A 15198-nucleotide genomic window follows, 5' to 3' on the forward strand; every position below is an offset into this window, starting at 1 on the left:
CAGCTCGGCGTCCACCTCAGGCGGCGGGCGCGGTGCGGGGTCGGTCTCGTGGCCGGCCGGCGACGGCGGGGCGGCCGGGAAATCCTCTGCTACCTGGGACGCAGCTGCTCACGCTAACCACGGGACCACGGCGCTCCTGGGCTCCCACTCTCCTTGATGTTGCCTATCTTGCGCATGGACTACACAGTTTGTATATTTTGCTTATTTTTTTCATAGTTCCATACAACTTCTGCCTGTTTTCTCGATTGATTTGTGTTCAGTTTTTCAAGGCCTATCCACTGTGCCGACTTATAACTAAATCTGAGGGGGGTGCGATGGGGAGGTTCCCTTGTGAGAGGTACTCAAGTGGCCACAGCAGTGTCACAATGAACGTAGAACTGAATTACATTACGTTAAAAGTACATTCAGAAACATGTTACTTTATTTTTTTCAGCTTGTCCGCAATAACAAAATTAGGGCGACAGTCTTCGTATTACATTCGCATGTTCTGCGTGCGGCCCCTGGAACGCGCTGCCCGCTGTGTGAGGCCCCCGTAGCAGGCTGCAGTTGGTACCTGCCGGCCTCGCAGCCGTTGGCAGCACTGACTGCGTGCCACAGCCCTGCCGCTTCAGGCGTCTGTCGCATTTGTAGCGAGTCGTGTCCAGTGTGACGTTCTGTGTTGGGGTTTCGTGCTGCTGTTTCTGCGCCGAGAATTTCTTCTGCTACACCCACAGCCTTAATAAGGTAAGGACGACTGTTTTCATGCGTTCCCGTAGTGTTGAAGTATTTTCTTTGTTTTCTTTTGGTTTGTTTTTGCAAAGTTATGGTAGCTGCAAGGTTTCATTTAGGTTCACTATGGAGACTATCGCGTATAAAGCAAACCGCGTTCGGTTATTACGCTCTCAAAATACTAACGAATTTCGTATTACAAACCTTGTTATTTTAAAGTCCTACCGACATTCCTATTAATTCTGCTGTTCTACGGACTTTAGGCTTGAGAGAAAAGCGTAGGCTCGGACGAGATTTCTACTCGTATTCGCGCCATTTTGTTGAATTTTTTTCCCCGAAATACAGGTTCGTATTTGTACACATGTGATCCATAAAAGAATTATTCTGCGTGTTAGGAATAACACAACAGAATGACGGAACACTGCTTCTGCAAGTAGATAAGATGCTATGGCAACTTCGACTATTGACGAATCAAACAATTACTTTACGTCAGGATAGTCCGTAGACCGTGGTACAGTCTGATCCTATTCCTAATGGTTTGCAATCAAACCAAGCTAGACGCATTTTGACAGTTCCATAGTGGAGCATTGAATCCGGTATTTCCCGAAGCAGTCAGCTCCACGAAAACTGCCGAATTTAGTACAACTAATCTGTTAGCTTGTTTCCCCCAGTCCTGCATTAGCAATCGTCAGCACGTTAAGTCACGCAAATGTGTTTTAGTACAGAGCACTGTTCCATTGAATTTCGATATCTTCACTTTTCTAGAGTAATGTTTTTGGTGACAAGGTAGTCTGTTGGGTAGTCAGTAAGACTGATAAAGTTATCGTCCATTTCGTCTTTGTTCTATATGTGTAAGTGCAGAAATGAATGAATTCTTACGTTGACCTAAAATTGATCCTCTTGCTAGAAAAGTTGTCAAAATTCCCGGCGTTAGGGACTTAGTATTCACTTCTGTTAATAATCGTGCATCTCCAGGCAGTGACTGTGCCGTACACTTACCAAAAAAGTAGTCTGTTTTCTGCTAAGTGGGTATCTGGATGTGGGAAGCAGTGCCCCACGTAAAGGACCAGTACTGAAACACTTTGGCAGTAAAACCAGCCATCCTCAGAATCTTTTCTGATACGTGTTTGTCATTGCTCAGAACGATATCAAGATACAGAGTATCAGCTACAAATCTCACTGCAGAACTCAACTATTATACATATTCTTGATGGAACAGTCCATAGCTGTACTTTCGGTTCATAGCGTGCACGCTGGACACTACGAACAGGCAGTTCACCTGTGGACTGTTCCATCAAAAAATAAGCTGGGAGAAACTGAAGATTCACATACATGTTCCTGTCAAAGCAAACGGATGCTGCTGAGTAATACTTTATTAGGACAAATAAAGAATTATTCAACTGTTGCGGCTTTAAGAAGAACGCATTGTTAAATCTGTAGTTGCCTACAGTATAAAGTGTGTTGCTGTTGCGTAGAGGAAGGAATACACAGTTTATATCACGGCAAGCGGATCTCTTGACATTAATACGTGAAGAGTAATTTCATCGTCTTTTGCGTAAGTAAATGAAAAATGGCAATGCAGGTGTTTGTAGACAAACTTTCACAAAGAAGGGCTAAGTTTTCTTTACACAAAATAGTAAATATTTTTATAGTTAATACTTCATGTCTAAAGATTCATCTATTCAGTAGGAGCTGTCATTCAGGAGGGTCGACAGAAGCGTCCGATCCCACGCGTCGGCTTTGAGCCGTGACGTAAGGGTGTTGTCGTGTGTGACGTCATGACGGCGCGGAGTTTGGTTTGTGTGTGGCGTGTTTGTAGATGTCGTCGTGTTGTGGTTTGTTGTGCTCTCTGATGGTATGTTCAGGGTTTTCGTTCGTGTGGTGTAATGGGCTCAGTTTGCTTTTACTCATTATCCAGAATTGTTAGTGTGTCAGCTGTGTTTGTAGTGGAATTCGTTTCAGTGAGTTAACGATTTTGTGTGAAGGTTAATTTAGTGTTCGCTGTACGTCGTGTGGTAATTTTAGTAAAATTAATCGGTTGTTTTTGTTCAGGAATGGATATGACGGATAAAATTAAGTGCGCAGGTCAAGGGAAGTGTTCGATCCCGATGTGTGGCTGTGTACGTTGGTATCAGGAGATGTTTTTGAGCTATATAGGCCAAAGGAAGTGTTTGATCCTAATTTATGGGATCGGGAGCTGCTGTTGAGCTATACAGGTCAAGGGAAGTGTCCGATTCGAGATGATACTGTTTAGTGGTATTTGGGGAGTTTTGTGATGTCTGTTTTTTCGTCTTTTTGTGTTGCTTTGTATGGGGGTGGGTGTCTAAATTAGTTTATATTGTTTCCCCCCCCCCCCCCACCCAAAACACCCCATTTCCCGCACTTGTCCCGTTAGTGTCATTACGCTTCTTGTGGAAAGTGTGCGTGTTAGTTTTTAGCTGTATTTTCGTCCTCACAATGTGTACATAGCGACTTTATATGTGCCATATTGGAATCGTGTTTTATGGTCGTTTCCGCCATATTTGTGACGTCATGGGTCAAAGCAGACGGGCGGGATCGGACGCTTCCGTATTTCCATAATTTTCTTTTCTTTTAAATGTTGGTTAGATATCTGCCGGATTTTTAATGCTATTTGGCAAATGACCAAATATTTTTGTGGCAACATAATTCACACCTTTTTGTGACAAAGTGAGATTTAATCCAGAGTAGTGAAGATCATCGTTTCTTCTAGTGTTGTAGCTATGCACTTCGCTGTTACTTTTGAATTGGGGTGGGTCATTAATGACAAATTTCATAAATGAATATATGTACATCGAAGGTACTGAGAATATCTCAAGTTCATCAAATAAACGTCCACAAGGTGATCTTCGGTGGGCTCCAGCTGTTAGCCTGATCACACCTTTCTGTGCTATGAATACTTTTCCTCTTAGTGACGAATTGCCCCCAAATACGATACCATGTGTAAGCAGTGAATGAAAATAGGCATAGTAGGCTAATTTAATGATGTTCATCACCAATATTTTGCAATAACCCCAGTAGCGTAAGTAGCTCAACCTAATCATTTCAGCAGATAATTGATGTTTCTTCAAATTCAATTTCTCATCAATGTACACATCCAGAAATTTTGAATACCCTGCCCTAGCAACAGACTTGCGTTCATAGCCTATATTTATGAGGGTTGATATGCCATTTACTGCACAGAATTATATTCACTGTTTCTTCTCAAAATTTAATAAGTGTCCACTTGCAGAGAACCACTTAGTAATTTTGTGAAAGACATTATTTACAATTTCCTTGGGTGTGTTACTGTATTTGTATCATTAGCAAAAAGAACTAGCTTTGCATCTTCATGAATATAGAGTGGCGAGTCATTAATGTATATTAAGACCAATAAGGAAACAGACTGAACTCTGTGGGACACCGTTCTTGATACCTCCCCAGTTAAAGGACTCTCCTGGTTTTCGCAGACCATTTGTACTGTTAATTTCAGCCTTCTGCTTTCTTTAAGTTAAATATGAATTAAACCATTTGTGCACTGTCCCACTCATGCCACAATCCTTAAGCTTGTCTAGAAGAAATTCACGATTCAGACCATCAAAAGCCTTTGAGAGGTCACAAAATATTCCAATGGATGAAGTTTGGTTATTCAGTGCATTTAATATTTGATCAGTGAAAGCACATATATAGCATTTTCTGTTGAAAAGTCTTTCTGAAAACCAAATTGACATTTGATTAGTACTTCATTTTTACAGATACGTGATGCTACTCCTGAATACATTACTTTTTCAAGAATTTTGGATAAAGCTATGAGAGATGGGGTTGGGTGGTAGTTGCTAGCATCAGACCTATCCCCTTTTTTGTGCAGTTGCTGAACAACAGCGTGTTTCAGTCTATCTGGAAAAATACATGTGTGGCTGAGAATCCTACTTATTTGTTGTGAACAAGCTTTCAGTACTCTGTAGCACAGCAAGAGCTGTAGGTTGGTATGGAATAAGGTGGTATGGTTGTGAGACGGGTAAGACAATGAACATGAATGCGAAATAAAGGGTGGGGCTACGGGGTTCGTATGTAGCATGTACTTCATCATAAGAGCAAACCAGATGTAAACAAACGCAAGCGCGGTGACTGGTCAGCAGCCGTGGCTCTCTTACCACTGGTGGTGTTCCGCTCTTGGAAGTAGGTCCAACTTAAGTGTTTGATAGCTCATTAGTATGTCAGTGTGGAAGAACCTTTCAGACATTCTGACGTATTAACAGCCATCAACGTCTGTCTTAATCGTACTTTACCTCTGTAACTTTTATCTTAAAAATTGTGTACAGTCACAGTGTCTCTGTAACCAGTACTTGTGCTCTGATTGTCTCGCTGTTCGTACGTACCGCGAAAATGGACGACACTGCTTCCTGCTTCGTAGTGAAACACGCGCCTGGAACACCGTTAATGGCGAGAAACAAGTCGTTAATGTTCTTCACAAGATTACAGACAATAATCAGCTTTTGACTTTTTCGAGTAGGACTATGTATCAGAAATAAGGGAGGTGTTAACTACATGCGTGGCGTGATAGACAGGGTCGTAGACTGACCATCGTGTGTGCCGGCGGGCGGCGGTTCTGCGCTCCACGTGGTGCGTAATTTTCTTTGTTTGGTTTGAATACCTAAAGCATTTAAATATGAAACTCATCACATCTACATATACATCTATATGGTTACTCTGCAATTCACACTTAAGTGCCTGGCAGAGGGAGGGTTCATCCAACCATTTTCATACTACTTCTTTACCATTCCACTCTCGAATGGCGCGTGGGAGAAAGGAACACCTATATCTTTCCGTTCGAGCTCTGATTTCTCTTATTTTACTATCATGATCATTTCTTCCTACGTAGTTGGGTGTCGACAAGATATTTACACATTCGGGAGAGAAAGTTGGAGATTGAAATTTCGTAAACAGATCTCTCCTCAATCAAGACTGCCTTTGATTCAGTAACTCTCAGCCCAACTCGCGTGTCATATCAGTTACACTCTCACCCCTATTTCGCGATAACACGAAATGAGCTGCCCTCCCTTGAACTTCTTCGATGTCCTCCGTCAATCTTACCTGGTAAGGATCCCCTACCGCGCAGCAATATTCCAGCAGAGGATGGACAAGTGTGATGTAGGCTGTCTCTTTAGTGATCTGCCAACAAAGCGCAGTCTTTTGTTTCGCCTTCCCCACAATATTATCTATGTGATCTTTCCAATTTAAGTTGCTCGTAATTGTAATTCCTAGGTATTTAGTCGAATTAACAGCACTAAGATTTGTGCGATTTATCGTATACCCAAAATTACTCGGATTTCTTTTAGTACCCATGTGGATGACCTCCCACTTTTCTTTTGCTTAGTGCCAATTGCCACTTTTCGCACCATACAGAAATTCTCTCTAGGTCATTTTGTAGTTGGAGTTGATCGTCTAATGACTTCACTAGACTGTAAATTACAGCGTCATCTGTAAACAATCTAAGGGGGCTGCCCAGATTGTCTCCTAGATCATTTATGTAAATCAGGAACAGCAGAGGGCCTATGACACTACCTTGCGGAACGCCTGATATCACTTTGTTCTACTCGATGATTTACCGTCTATCGCCACGAACTGTGACCTCTCTCGGAGAGGAAATCACGAATCCAATCACACAACTGAGATGATACTCCATATGCACGCAATTTGATTAATACTCGCTTGTGAGGAACGGTATCAAAAGCCTTCTGGAAATCTAGGAATATGGAATCGATCTGAGATCCCTTGTCGACAGCATTCATTACTTCATCGGGATAAAGAGCCAGCTGTGTTGCACAAGAACGATATTTTCTGAAGCCGTGTTGGTTATGTATCAATAAGTCATTTTCTTCAAGGTGATTAATAATGTTTAAGTACAGTATGTGCTCCAGAATCCTCCTGCAGATTGAGGTCAGTGATATGGGTCTGTAATTAAATGGATTACTCCTATTTCCTTTGAGTATTGGTGTGACCTGTGCTACTTTCCAGTCTTTAGGAACAGACCTTTCGTCAAGTGAGCGGTTGTATGTGATTGCCAAGAAGGCGGTATTGTATCTGCATACTCTGAAAGGAACCTGATTGGTATACCATCTGAACCGGAAGAATTGCCTTTCTTAAGAGATTCGAGTTGTGTCGCAACACCTAAGATACCTACTTCTATGCCACTCATGCTAACAGCTGCTGTGGTTTTTCAGTGGCACCGTCGTCGGTAACATTTCCATCGCTATCGCGCAGTGACGGTGTTCACTGTTTTTTGCCACTGGTGTACTTTACACACGACCAGAATGTCTTTGGGTTTTCTACCATACTTTGAGACAATATTTCATTGTGGAAACTATTAAAAGCATCTCGCATAGACGTCCGCACTAAATTTCGAGCTTCCGTGAAACTTGGCCAGTTTTGGGGATTTTGCGTTCTTCTGAATTTGGCATGCTTTTTTCGTTGTTTCTGCAACAGTGTTCTGATGTGTTTTGCGTACCGTGATGGATCAGTCCCGTCTCTTATTAACTTAGATGGTATGAATCTATTGCTGTCGATACTGTATCTTTGAATTTGAGCCATATCTGGTCTACACTTACATAATTAGCTTGGGAGGAATGGAGAATCTCTCTTAGGAAGGCATCAAGCGAATTTTTATCTGCTGTTTTAAATAGATATATTTTGCGTTTATTTTTAGTGGTTTTGGTTGATATGGTTTTGAGCCATATATGGCAATTAACTTGTGCATCACCAATTTTAAGAAAAATGCACATCCCGTAGTTTACAATTACGTATCAAGCGAAAATTTCTGGTGATCATTGCAAGTATACATTCTTAATTACAGATATATTATAAAAGATTGCAAAAGATGGTTGAAGATAAAACATTACGTGATTAAATTTTTCGGAGAAAAATTAAAAAGTACTGTTTGAATATGCCCATTGTTTTGTAGGACAGATGTGGTATCACATGAGCCAGAGTGATAAATGTCGCAGAAAGATGGAAGACAATTTTGATGGCGTCGAGCACGCTGTACAAATGGATTATTTTTAGAGTTGTGGTCGTAACACTGCAGTCTCAACCCGACAGAATTGATATGGAGCAGAGTTAAGGGATTTGTCGCGAGGAATAACAAGACACTACGCTGTCAAACGTACTGCAACTAATGCGCGAAGCTTTGTGACGCGCCACTGCCTAACGATGGCGAACTGCAGAACAGCACGTCACGACAGAGGAGGAGGAGGAAATGTGGACATTTGCACACCACGAAACTCTGTGATACATTTTAGGGTACATAGGTATTGCGAAACGGAGACGTCCTTCGCAACTGTGCAGTCCAGGCATGCAGTAAGAGCATTGGACAGTGTCTCCAGTACTTGGAGCTGGAACAACGGTTCTGCTCGCTTGGTCGGCTGTGTTCCTGTGAAGACAAAAAAAGGAAATGGCGGAAGACCAGACTTCATGTGGGCCGTCAAGACTGGTTAAAAAAAAAAAGAAACTTATCACACTGTTACCCCGTGAGTTGACGACATTTGCACGTGACCGTTATAATTGTTTATGCATCAAAAAAAGTAATCATTTGTCATTGCTGCTACTGGATATGAGGCCCTAAATTCCGTATTATGAAACAGCACCGTCTCAAGGCAACGGTACATGGAAGCTTTGTAAAAACACGTCACTTTCTTTCGGATGTGTTATAATCAGACGTCATGTAAGGAAGTATCGGCTGCTAAATCCTTCATTACATTCAGTTTACGGTGCGGGGGCTGATATTCCAGCGGTTGATTGTGAGGCACCGGTTGTAAGCGTTGAGTTACAGAGCAGAGGGTAGCTATGGAGGTGACTTCGCATCCTACCATCTCACCTTCACGTTTGTAAAGGTTCTGGGACTTCTTTATTACGTTAATTGCAGTTAGTTCTTAAATCTTCGATATTGTGTACATATAGTAGTTCCCTTTCTCTGGAGGTGTGCGTATCAGTTCTGGGTTGTCATTGTCAATTTACAAATCTACGTTTTAAGTGTGAAACTCGCAAATGGTAATAAATATTCACACGTTTATCATCTGGCAAAGCAAATTGCCATTCAAAATAAAAAGCATAGAACTGACTGACACATTTGCAACAGATTAAAAAGGTAGCGTAGTCTCAGCTATACATAAAATCTAGCCGTATGTGAAGTGTACAAAAGACAATTTACGGGCTAAGTTTTAGAGGCCACTTCTTTCCCAGACAAAAATCTCCCATTAAAGTACCTCTTGAACCACTTACATTACGCTTTTCTTCATTTTATTATACCAAATGCTACAGATAGTGACGTGTTTTCGGGAGATGCTAGCTGTGTTGTTTCGAAACGGCTTTACTTACTGGACGCAAGGTGAGTGAGCTGATGGTTTACCTCACTAGTTAGAATGGCTGCCCCCCGCCCCTTTTTTTCTGACTCCAACTCTACACGTCAGTTTTCAGATTTTTTTAAAAAAAGTAACTTTTCTTGAGAAACGTTAATGAGCGGGTTATTGGATTCTGTGCTGGCTGGCTTAAGATTCTTTTTGCTTGTAAGTCAGTAAGTGGTCTCACTTTTGATGTTAACGAAGGCGTATTAGCAAAAGCAGTTGGCACAACTTTTTCAGTATGTTTCAGAGCTAATTCTTGCCAACGTTTTAATCCCTCACTTATCCACAGCCTGGTCCACATGAATGCAAAACTTCTGGCGTCAGAATGACGTCACGTTTTCAGAAACTCCTGAGAACTGTAGGTTGCCCTTAACACAGCTGCAAGATCACACCACATCGCTATGTCTGCGGAAGACGAAATATTAATACTAACCTCATAGTTTTTTCAGATGATCCTGTTATCTATGATGTATTGTCTGAAAGAAGCAGCATATTCACTCAGATCTTGATAAGATTTCAAAGCGGTTGAAAGACGGCAACTTGATTTAAATGTTCATAAATGTAAAACTGTGCCTCCAGAAAATTAAAAATAGTATTCCAAGACTATATCATGGAGTCACTGTTGGCATCGGCCGACACATAAAAAGTACCTGGTATGAAATGGAATTTATGGGTAAAGCAGGTGACAGACTTCAGTTTACTGGTAGAATACTGGTGGAGAGCAGTCAGCCTACAAAGGACTTTGCTTACAAATCACTCGTACCATCGGTTCTAGAATATTGCTCAAGTGTGTGGGACTAGTACCAAATACGACTAACAAGGGATACTGAACATATACAGAGAAGGGCAGCACGAATTGTCATGGATTTGTTTGACGCGTAGGAGTGTAACGGAAGTACGCAAGGAACTGAACTTCCAGACTGTTTAAAGACACACCCAGACTATCCCGAGGAAGTCTATTAACAAAGTTTCAAGAACCGGCTTTAGATGGTGGTGATGCTAGGAATATACTTACAACCCTCTACGTACCGCTCACATAGGGATTGTGAGGATAAGATTACAATAAGTACTAAGCGTACAAACGCATTCAGTCATTCTTCCCGCGCTCCATACGTGAATGGAACAGGAAGAAACCCTGACAACTGGTACTGTGGGACGCACTCTCTGCCACGGTCGTTTGCAGAGCATATAGACGTAGATGCAGATGCAAATGTAGAAGATGCTGTTTAGCATCGAATTATCACAGCGTCTTCCGTAGTTTCGGGCAATTCTCGTTGTCATTTTCTTTTTTCATCGCAGTGTATCTTAATTTTCGTTTCATCACAGGCACAGGAATTCTGCTGTAGATTTCTTCTGCACTTTCTCGACCTGGCCTATTCATCCACAGTTGTTCCTACGTGTACTTCGGTCGATTCCAAGTTGAGCTCCCATTTTCTCTTTCAAAATTACCTAATGTTGTTTCTCATTTCAGCTCGCAAGTACTGTGGATTCCTATAAAATGTTAAAGATTCCATTTTAAGTGGACTGCCTGTAGGTATTTGTTATGATTTGCCTAAGGGTTCTGTGCATGTACTGTATTTGCAACATCGAGCGTTTCCTTACCTGTGCTTTCCAGTTCCAAAACTCCTGCTGTTTATTCGCTCCCAAGTGTCTCGATAATGTCCGTACTGGCTTACATACAGGATGGCGCACGAAATGTGTTACCATTTTGTTTTTGAATATAAACTTTATTGTCAATACAATCGGAAAGGAACATTTACTACAATGAGGAGCCGTCCATGGAGATTTGTTCTAAATGAGCACATGCTCAATATGTCTGCCATTGGGGGGCCAATTTTGTCCGTGATTGAAGCGAGCTGGAAACCTGAGTGAAATGATCCGCACGTCGAAATGCTCGTGTAAAAACTCCAATAGTCCAGACCTCAATCTATGTGACTCTTTTCTTTGGGGGTTCCTAAAGGAAAAAATTTCCCCGAAACGTCCACTTGATTTAATGGAGCTCAGAAGACTTATTCTTCAAGCTTGCAGTGAAATTACGGAAGACATGTGCCGTAGGGTAATCACTAACTTCAGTATTCGTTTGAAGGAAGGTCGGAAACGAAATGGTGGGCATATTGAGTATGCGCCGAGTTAGAACAAATCTCCATGGACGACTCTTGATTACAGTATATGTTCCTTTCAGATCGTATTGACAGTAAAGTTCATATTCAAAAACAAAATGGTAACACATTTCGTGCGCCACCCTGTATGTTGCCAGTGAACATCGGCATTTGTTTCAGTAGATTAAAGAATTCCCTATGATCACAATCAGTCACATCCCCCATGCTCCTGTTCTAGCCACCTGGCAACCAGCCTTTCCCGCTCACTCTTTTCTGTTCGCCTTCTATCCCACTCAACCGGTTTCCTACCTCTCCAAGTGCCGCGAGGTTTGAGGCGCCGTGTCACGGATTGCGCGGCCCCTCCCGCCGGAGGTTCGAGTCCCCCCACGGGCTCGGGTGTGTGTGTGTTGTTCTTTGCATAAGTTAGTTTACATTAGTTTAAGTAGTGTGTAAGTCTAGAGACCGATGACCTTAGCTTCTTCAAATTGCGCTGTGTCGTCCTTCATTTTGATTGCTAAGTTCTGAACGTTTCTTCCGTATCATCATCAATTTCTGAGCTCAGTGATTCTACTGTAGTCATTGAGGTGCCATATTCGGCAACGGAATCTCAGTTTAGGTCCTCCTTTGACGCCAGCAAGTCTGCAGTCTGCCTTTAACTCTTCGCTATGTGCTCATTCTTTTTATCAGCGTGGCCAAATTGTCCAATCATGTTCTGCTCAGAGCTACATGCACTGCTGCCCTCTGTTCACTTATCGTTGCTTCAGCCTCGCCCGCACTCACGCTCAGTAAGTTGTGCACTCGACCCCAAACACTGCTAGCTGTGAGTGGAACAGGCTGTGCACGTCCTAAATCTAAACATCTCCGCTGCACCACTGAAGTCTGCCTCACTCATTTGTCTCGCATCGGAGGAACCTACTGTTTCATTTTGCACATTTTCGTCGCTAAAAGTGGGGAGAATATGTCCCTACACTTCTCTGTACCTTCGAAGTCTCTTTTCTAGGCATTTCGTCTACTCACCACCTTTTTTCTTTTCTCCTCGTACTGCTTTTGGAGCGACTACACGTAATTATTTTCGAATAACGCAAATGAAAATCTTATACAGAAAAAACACTATCTGAAACAGATTCACTTAAATAACATGATAAATTTTTACCAAGTTCATCACACTGGCTAAACAAGAGTATTCATCACAAGCAACCTAATAGAATGAAAATGAGCTTCACACGCAATTCCCAGCGCAAAATCGTCACACGAGCATTAATTACATTTAAAAAACTCCCCAATGAAAAGGATTAAGACGAAAAGCTCCCGGAGTACCATAAACACACTTCACACAAAATTCAAAACAGACAACAAAGACGACACTGTTTCATAAAGCAAGCAACAACGCTGATCAACCACAATGAAGTATTTGTGAGAGATCTGTAGAAAATAAAATTTACGTGTTAGTACACCCTAACAATGTCACAGCATCAACATAAGATCCCTGGGGTGACCGAAATCCTGTGCAAAAGGGTCTCGCCATTATGAAGGCTACCTGTTCTCCGCAAAATTCAGATTTAATGGCAAAGTCGGTGTTCCGAATGAAACCTGTTCCTGACTTCAAATACCAACAGCCACCAGGCAAACAGAGGTTATTTTCGTTTTCGTTTCATTGAGCACGCACCAGACACACAAACTTAGATTGTGGCTGAAATTCGTTCAAGTACTGGAAAAATAGCCGAGAAAACCACCACCTGTCAGGCTGTTGTATGAGCTAAGGAATGAAATATCCTCGTACTGGATACACAAGACAACATATTACAATTTTATTGATCGCTATTAAGGGAGGATAAGAACTGAATGATTTTAGCGATCTTGACTAGGAAGCAGAGTGGTGCTGTGAGGTGGTATGTAAAGAGCCACTCGACGTTTACGTCTGAATTAAAACACACGAAAATATTAAATGGTGCTTAAACTTCGGCATAGGGCACGTGTCTCTCGAATGCAGCCTCCAAATGCGGAACCCAGTCTGCTAAATATGGGGTAGGATTTACTTGGTGCAGACACTGACCATCCATACATTATATAGTTTTGAAGAATGCTTGCTTATTCTGCTTTTAAGTACACTGGGACAGAGAGCAACTACTTTAGACAGTCAACTTTTGAGGACAAAGGCCCGTTGCAAGAATTCACTATAAATCCAATAATTAGACAGTACAGTTACTGAATAAGAGCACCTCTACTCTGTACTTGACAAAGAATTTTATGTTCGGTTTTGGCCTCTAATATGAGACACACAACACGTGTGGGGAATGAAGTGGTTCTAGCACTACACATTCCACCCTCCAAAGGGACTTCACAGTTGAAAATATTCTTTCCACAACAATATTTGTGTATAGTACGGCAGGAGCAAAACTCACAAGCGTTTCTATATTTTTTACATGAAGTACCTGTACTTTTAAGTGTGTGGAATATATCACACAGTCTCTTAACTGTTTCCAAATTAGCTTTTTCCAATTCCTCAAGTTTCTGGGATACAATGTTGTTCACGCATCCTATCTCGTCTGAAATGTTGCACATGAGTCTACTGCCTTAAGAATTATCAGAAAATTTAAAAGTTCAGCCCAAGAAACAGTATTTTTTTTTTTTTTTTTTTTTTTTTTGCGTTCTCCAATGAAATGATTTCAGAGGTTGAAGTGGAGAAATCTACTTTTCCAAACAAGTCACAAAAGTGTCGAAGTGTCTTGGAATTGGTAAAAGGCTCGTATTTTGACCGACTGAAAGTACCTTCCTTTTCAAAGTTAATTGAAATGGTATTGATTATTTCATGAAGCCAAGCTGAAACCGTGGTTATTTCCAACTTTTGGATTGAATTTAAAAACATTTTCAATGGGCATTGTGTGAAATGAAGCCAAAGAAGTGATTGTTGGTTTTCGAAAATTTGACAAACTGCCTATTGGCTTCTGTCTCGGGTTCTTCGGCCGACGTTCATCTAATGATTTTTCTGACGTTTCGCCAGCACGAGTGGCTGGCATTGTCAAAGCTTCACCCTCCATTGCCGGTGGTGAACTGGAGGCGAGCTCGCGGCCGCAGACTATATGTAGCTGGCGCGCCAACGTCCGAGGTCTTCTCCGCGGTCATTTCCGGTGCGGTTCTCCTCTTGCTACCTGCGACGGTCGTTCGCTGCAGTACGGGAAGCCAGGATCAGTTTACCTTAAGGCTTTCCTCTTTCTTGTTGAAATTGTTCGCGTGTTTTTGTATTTCTACAGCGCGTGTGATAGTGCTTCTCTACAGCCAGAACTTCCGTGTCGGGGAATTTTATTACGTGGTCGGTCTCATTCAGTGCGTGCTCTGCCACGGCCGATTTCTCCACCTGCCCCAACCTGCAATGTCGCTTATGCTCTTTGATCCTGGTGTTAATTGATCGTCCAGTCATTCCGACATCCATTGTGCTTTCGTATTTTTTATCGCTCCGTCACGTCTCCTCGTTTGTGATTTGCTGATGCAATTTTTTTTAGCACTCTACAACGCTGCATCGCTTTGTTGGGCTGTTCTCGTGTTACTATTTGTCTATGATGAGAGCCCGGTGTGTCGACAAAGCAACGAGTCAGCGATCTGTGAGACGCGCCGTGTTCTGTGCGGCTTGCGCTTCAGTCGTATATTATGTGAGGGAAGGATGAATGTCGGTGATTCTGACGCCGTCACTTACCAGCTTCTTCATTTCACGTTCAAATTACACGATTAAAGTGCAGTGTAGATTTCTATGTGCAGGCACTAATGGCGGCAGAACCTAGATTTAATTTGTGCCATTTCCAGTGCAACAGTTGCGAGAATCGAGATAGATTTGTTGTTAGTTTCCGTCAGAGGGCTGAATCACGTCAAAATTATAACATTTGTGGGGGCATTTGCTAATTATGTTTGACAGAAACCTACAGTAAACATTATTTCGTTTAGCCAGAGACTGTTACAGAAGCCTTACCCGTTATTGATGGTAAGTCACAGTTTCGGAATCG

General features: G+C 42.1%; 1 protein-coding gene across 1 annotated transcript in view; it reads left to right on the forward strand.

Moving 5' to 3' along the window:
- The first annotated feature begins 573 nt into the window (after positions 1-573).
- The window catches only part of LOC124553484, a 109237-nt gene continuing 94612 nt past the window's right edge, over positions 574-15198 (forward strand). The window contains exon 1 of the mRNA XM_047127340.1: positions 574-723. The gene's annotated coding sequence lies outside the window, so the exon portion shown is untranslated. The remainder of the gene's footprint in view (positions 724-15198) is intronic.

This window comes from Schistocerca americana, chromosome 11, assembly GCF_021461395.2.
Source record: "Schistocerca americana isolate TAMUIC-IGC-003095 chromosome 11, iqSchAmer2.1, whole genome shotgun sequence".
In the NCBI taxonomy this organism is placed as follows: Eukaryota; Metazoa; Arthropoda; class Insecta; order Orthoptera; family Acrididae; genus Schistocerca; species Schistocerca americana.